Raw genomic sequence first — 6,628 nt, 5'->3', positions numbered from 1 at the left:
GCATTTAGAAACAAGGCTTGCTCATCTTATAACTTAAAGTTTCTGATCCTGCATAAAAGTCCTGTGGATCACGTAGTCCTGCTTATTCCACAGGTGTATCACTTTTTTTAGGGAGTAATAAAGCTCTAGATCATGGTGTCCCAGTCAATTTTGCAAGCAAGCCCTCGAGAGAGGAGAAAATACTGACACCTGAGCACCCTCCATGACATTGAGTGAGATCCGCAGTTTGAGAAAGAGGCATTCAGACTATCTGTCTTTACCAGGGGTCTTAAAAATGCGGCCCAGGAACCATTTTTGGCCCACCACCTGATTTAATGTGGCCCCACTTTTTCTTGTAGCACTCTTTCCAAACATTCAAACCTCATTTTAAAAAAAATGTACGATGTGGTGCTCATGCCTTCATGCTTTAGCACTCATAAATTGGATTGAGCCATATATTTACAGATGATGTGTTTTATCTAAAGGCTCACGCACAGTGACTGCCGACAGCCTACATTTTTCACGCGATTCTACATGTAAAACGTTCACAAATTACGTTCAGAGGTACTAAGTACTCTCGGCCAGCAAACACTATTGGTGTGCCTGAGGCCTTACGTCGACTGATTTAGCTTGACTGTTACTACAGCTGAGTCTGCTGAGTGTCCACGGCAACCAAGGAGGTCTTTGTGACTGATCTCTGAACAGTTTGCTCCACAGTTAACATTTCCAGGCCGAAAGGTCACGTCTGGAGTCTGAGTGTGTGAGGGCCACTGTGGGTGTTTGAGAACGCCTGGGGCTTACACACACTATGGGTGTTTATTTGGGGGTGAGCCAGGGTTCATGGGCTGACCAGAGAATGTGCACTGTCCCACTAGCCATCTCAACACTGCCCCCCTCTTACGCAAGCTCTCTCTGAATGCAAATGTCAAAGGGCCGCTCCATAACAATTCTATCAAGAGACCACGTTAACTCCCACTTTTCTCTGTGAAATCACTGGTTAAGAGAACACGGCCTCCGCATTTCTTTAGTTGGATTTCTTTCCTGGGCCTACCAGCATGTGTGAATTCTTGAATTAGGTCTTTCCAAAATGTTTTCTCAGGTCCAATCAATACAGTGTGCTTGTAAATACCCGTTAAGCCGTGCCATAAAGACAACCTCTATTCTGAATACTGTGCCAAGGATGCATGGAAAGCTTTTGTTATTCAATGTCCAAGAATCATCTGGAGCTTCGGGTCACAGTCGTCTGTTTACAGCTGTGGGGCCGGCATTTCCCGGCCATGGCTGGAGCTCTATTATTGAGCTAGGAACCCACCCAGCAGTGATTACCATCTCATTATAAACTAAGGAAGTGGCAGCTTGTTTGTTTCTAGGGTTGCAGTGGAATACATTTGCACATCTCCAAGAGTTCATGCGATATCAGGTGTGAATTCCACCAAGCACTAAGTGCTATCTTCTCCTCTCTCACTTCTCGCAGTCTCTCGCTCCTTCTCCCTCTCCTTCTACCCCCTTCCCCACTTAATTTGGCCTCCCTCTGTTTTCACAGCCTTTGTAGGTGATGCCTCCTGAAGTTTCCTTTCACACTCTGCGTGGAGATTTTAATTAACGTATGTTGCGTTAATTAGGGCCCCTCTGCCACGGCGCAAACCTGAACAGAAGGCGGTTCTCCAAGAGCCGGTTGGGAAGCATGTGCTGCCGTTAAGTCCTTCTAATCAGAACCATTTGCACGCCGATTACTAGGAGTGCCTCGCTTCTGCCTTCACAGCTCCCCAAAACACCTGCACCTCACCGCCTCAGCAGCACCAACACACCCAAACACAAAGCCAGACTTCATCACATTCTCACAGCTGCCATGAAACACGCCCCAATGCATTTGATATAACATAGTCCGAAGAGTATGTGACACCTGTCATAACATGTAGTGACAGATTATAACAATATTCATATGACTTATGCCAATTGACATAACCCTGCAATTGTGATCATTTTAATGTTAAACAAAGATTGAAATGTTTCATATTTCGCAGTGATGCATGTGTCAGGTGATGACTGATAGATCCTCCATTCTCATGAAGTGTTGTGCAGGAACCAGGAAACCAACTTCAAATGTGGTACGCCATAAATCCACATTGTGATTCATACAGGCCGCAGTTTATTCATTGATTTGAGATCCATGTGGGTCAAGCTTGGGAGGTCTACCCACATTGGTGAAATGTCAAGGCACTGGTATTAATGACTAGAGGTCATGCTCTCGGTGGGTAAAGTTGACAGGGGACACGTGGATAACATTTCTATGATATATTTGCCTGAATTTTGGAACATAATGGTCTAAGCACGTTTCGGTTTACCACACATAAACTAGTTGGAAAAGCATGTTGTCAACCAACAATGATGCAACACAGTTTGTCACGTACCCTGTTGTGATTCCTCAGTCTAAGCGCCATAATGCCTGATCAGGGTTCAGTGGGGGTTCAGTTGCTACAGATTGAATTAACCTCTTGCTCCTACCTGACACGCGGGCGTCCCATCTAGACATCTGGAAATGCAAATGCGCTACGCTAAATGCTAATAGCACTCGTTAAAACTCAAACGTTCATTAAAATACACATGCAGGGTATTGAATTAAAGCTACACTCGTTGTGAATCCAGGCAACAAGTCAGATTTTTTAAATGCTTTTCGGAGAAAGCATGAGAAGCTATTATCTGATAGCATGTAACACCCCAAAAGACCCGCAGGGGACGTAAACAAAATAATTAGCATAGTCGGCACTACACAAAACGCAAAATAAAATATAAAACATTCATTACCTTTGACCATCTTCTTTGTTGGCACTCCTAGATGTCCCATAAACACTATTGGGTCTTTTTTTCGATTAAATCGGTCCATATATAGCCTAGATATCGATCTATGAAGACTATGTGATCAACGAAAAAAATAGCGTTTTATAACGTAACGTCATTTTTTTAAATTAAAAAAGTTGACTATAAACTTTCACAAAACACTTCGAAATACTTTTGTAATGCAACTTTAGGTATTAGTAAACGTTAATAAGCGATCAAATTGATCACGAGGCGATGTATATTCTATAGCTGTACGTCTGGAAATAATGTCCGGGTAAATCTCAACCAAAATATCCGGTCGGAGAACTGAAGAAATGAGCTGTCTCTTCTTCGTTTGACCAAGAAACAAATTGTAGGCAAATGACAAGACTGTTGACATCGTGTGGAAGCTGTAGGTATTGCAACCTCGGCCCCATTTAATGTGGTTCACCTTTATCAATCGGTTTAAGTTGCGCATGGATATATTTTTCCATTTTCAGTGATCAGATTTTCCTGCACTTTTCGATGAAACGCACGTTCTGTTATAGTCACAGCCGTGATTTAACCAGTTTTATAAACGTCTGAGTGTTTTCTATCCACACATACTAATCATATGCATATACTATATTCCTGGCATGAGAAGCAGGGTGCTGAAATGTTGCGCGATTTTTAACAGAATGTTCGAAAAAGTAGGGGGTAGGAGTAACAGGTTTTAATGGTGTCCACCTGAAAGCATAAGGACCCTACTGTTGTCAACAAGTTGTTACATTTAGCAGACACTCTTATCCAGAGTGACTTACAGACGCAATTAGGGTTAAGTGCCTTGCTCAAGGGCACATCAACAGATTGTTCACCGCGTCAGCTCTGGGATTCAAACCAGCGACCTTTCGATTACTGGCCCAATGCTCTTAACTGCTAGGCTACCTGCCACCCATTGTAAATGTCATTGATGTGTCTTGGGTTCTAATTCTAATTCCGTGTCAACACTGTGGGCCTATACTACTATACATTTGATGGGTGACAACCAAGTGTAGAGTATAACTATTTAAGAATTTTACGATGATGTAACCCTCCACGTATATATCTTTAGAGGCTGCTAATGTACGGCGTGAGATATGTGACACTTTTCACAGAAATGTATCACTATATAGTCAAGGCGCTAGATGACAATATTGATAAAGACCTGGGTTAACCAACTGACTCCTCAACGATGTGCAAATTGTTCAGAAGTTTAGCACTTCTAAATCTGTCAGTCTACGGAAGTCTTAAAAGGCTGAAGGTCCATTCGAGCTTCGATTGCCATGTCAAAGGCAGCTTTGTACTGCATTTTGACCTAAATATAGTGAGTAGCTTCTTATTTTTAATAGTGCAAAAATGAATAATTTGTTCAACATCAAATGTGAGGTTAGTACCTTATAATTATGTTGGTGATGTTTGCTCGGTATTCAACACCGGTGGATAAGTTGAGAACTTAGACGTGGCCTGTTTGTAATGGTTGGAGGAGAAAAGAGAAGCTGAGGTAATGTCCTGGGGCACTAACTTGCAGCAGGTTGGCCTTAGAGCAGGGAAGGAGAAACGGCGTCCTCTGTCCCGGAGGCTCATGCGTACGCCTGGGTGGCCTGGCCGCCGTGTCTCTCAAACTGTGGCCCTCTCGCCATTCGTGTCAACATCGATGACTTCAATGGCATGTCCTTGTGAGCTCACCTTACTAGGAGAGATACAGGAAGCTGACATGAGAGCAATGAAAGTGTGGAGGGGGAGAACTGTGTAATACCTGTACTGTGGAGAATTCTGTGTATTTGTGTGTGTGTGTGTGTGTGTGTGTGTGTGTGTGTGTGTGTGTGTGTGTGTGTGTGTGTGTGTGTGTGTGTGTGTGTGTGTGTGTGTGTGTGTGTGTGTGTGTGTGTGTGTGTGTGTGTGTGTGTGTGTGTGTGTGTGTGTGTGTGTGTGTGTGTGTGTGTGTGTGTGTGTGTGTGTGTTATCTGTTTCATCTGTGTTTATCATAGAGATCTCCTCTCCGAGCAGAATTGAAGGAAGTGCCTGTGTTCTCGGAACACACTGGGACAGTTGTGAAGTGCTGAGTCTGTTGCTGGAGGAGTCAGTCACAGACAATCTCAGTCAATAACGGCTCTATTTCATCTTCTACACTTTTCTAGTACAGTATTGTACACTGTTACTGAGCTAACATGTACTGTAGCAGTGATATCACATTGTTTTCCCAGAATGATTAGAAATAACTCTTTATGGAATCCACTAAGTTATGATATTTACTTGATTCCTTGTGAAATCAATGTGTTTATGTGGCCCATTTTACAGAAAATATCACATATTTGACCAATTTAGGTTCAAAAAGGAAACTGTTAAAGATTTCAAAGTCAGAGATAGAATTCAAATTTGACATTTCCCGTTTTAAGCAATCAACAACTGATCATGTGCAGGTTCATTTCAATTAATCGCACAATGATGGGTGACAATGACTGGTATTAGATTACTGCAAATATATTCCTCCACAAGCCCTTATTTGCTAGATTTAAGAAACATGACTGAGTAAATAGTAATGCACTATCATATTGGAAATTATTTTTTTTTCGACATTCAAAACTCTGAAACGGTATCGTTTACGTTGAATCCTTCACACTGGTTTTGTTACCCTAATAGGCACTTTTTCTACATGAAATCAAAACCTTGTGGGTGTGCGGAAGCTTGTATGAATTCTCCCTCCCTCGAGATGATGACTAAAATGCTGACAAAAAAATTGTGTTTCATCGGAATGTTGTATGTTGGTAAGAAAATGGATAAACTCAGACACAGTTGAGAAAATATTCATCATAGAGTCTGGTGTCAGTGTGATCCTGAACGTAATTGCGCACGCCTGTGCACGCTGTAAACGCTTGTTATTACAACATTTGAATTATGGAAATACAAAGGCCACACATTTGAATCTTGTACAATCAAAAGGTTATGAATAAAACGAAAGACTAACCATTAACTTGTTTTTGTTTGTTTGTTTGTTTTTAAACCAAAAGGGCAACAGATTGTGGGTCAAAATTAGGGAATAGGCTATCAAATAATAGAATCACAACAGTTCGTTTTATCAAGCTATATGAATCCTTTACATCTGATTAGCAATAAACCTACACTGAGTGTTCAAAGCATTAGGAACACCTTCTCTTTCCATGACATAGACTGACCAGGTGAATCCATGTGGAAGCTATGATCCCTTATTGATGTCACTTGTTAAATACACTTAAAGCAAACTCTGATGGGTTTTTTTTCACGCTCAACAGTTTCCTGTGTGTATCGAGAATGGTCCACCAAGTTCATCCAGCCAATTTGACACAATCGTGAGAACCATTGGAGTCAACACGAGCCAGCATCCTTGTGGAATGCTTTCACATGCCCCCACGAATTGAGGATGTTCTGAGGGCAAAAAAAAGGGAGCGTGGGCTGCAACTCAATATTAGGAAGGTGTTCTTAATTGTATACATTGTATATATGTTTATTATCTGTCTAATTTCTCCGTATGCTGTATTCCAAGTAGGCTATACTTTATCGTTAGGATATTAGGCCTGTAGTAGAATTGTAGTAGTTTACCACTAAGTAATCATAATAATATTGTTCATGTTGTTATTATCATTATCATTTTGAATATAGTATTTTCATTGCCTACTTTCATATACCTGCCACTGAAATAAAATAATGAATTTATTTGGATAACATGCAATTCCAGTAACCGATTCGTGCACGTTATTATTTATATTCCCTCAAAATGTGTTCACGACCTGAAGTAATGTGAGAAACTGTTGCACTCATAACCATTTCAGAAAGTGTT

The sequence above is a fragment of the Oncorhynchus keta genome, chromosome 3, assembly GCF_023373465.1.
Source record: "Oncorhynchus keta strain PuntledgeMale-10-30-2019 chromosome 3, Oket_V2, whole genome shotgun sequence".
NCBI classification, from domain to species: Eukaryota; Metazoa; Chordata; class Actinopteri; order Salmoniformes; family Salmonidae; genus Oncorhynchus; species Oncorhynchus keta.
Note: the sequence above shows the minus strand (reverse complement) of the source record.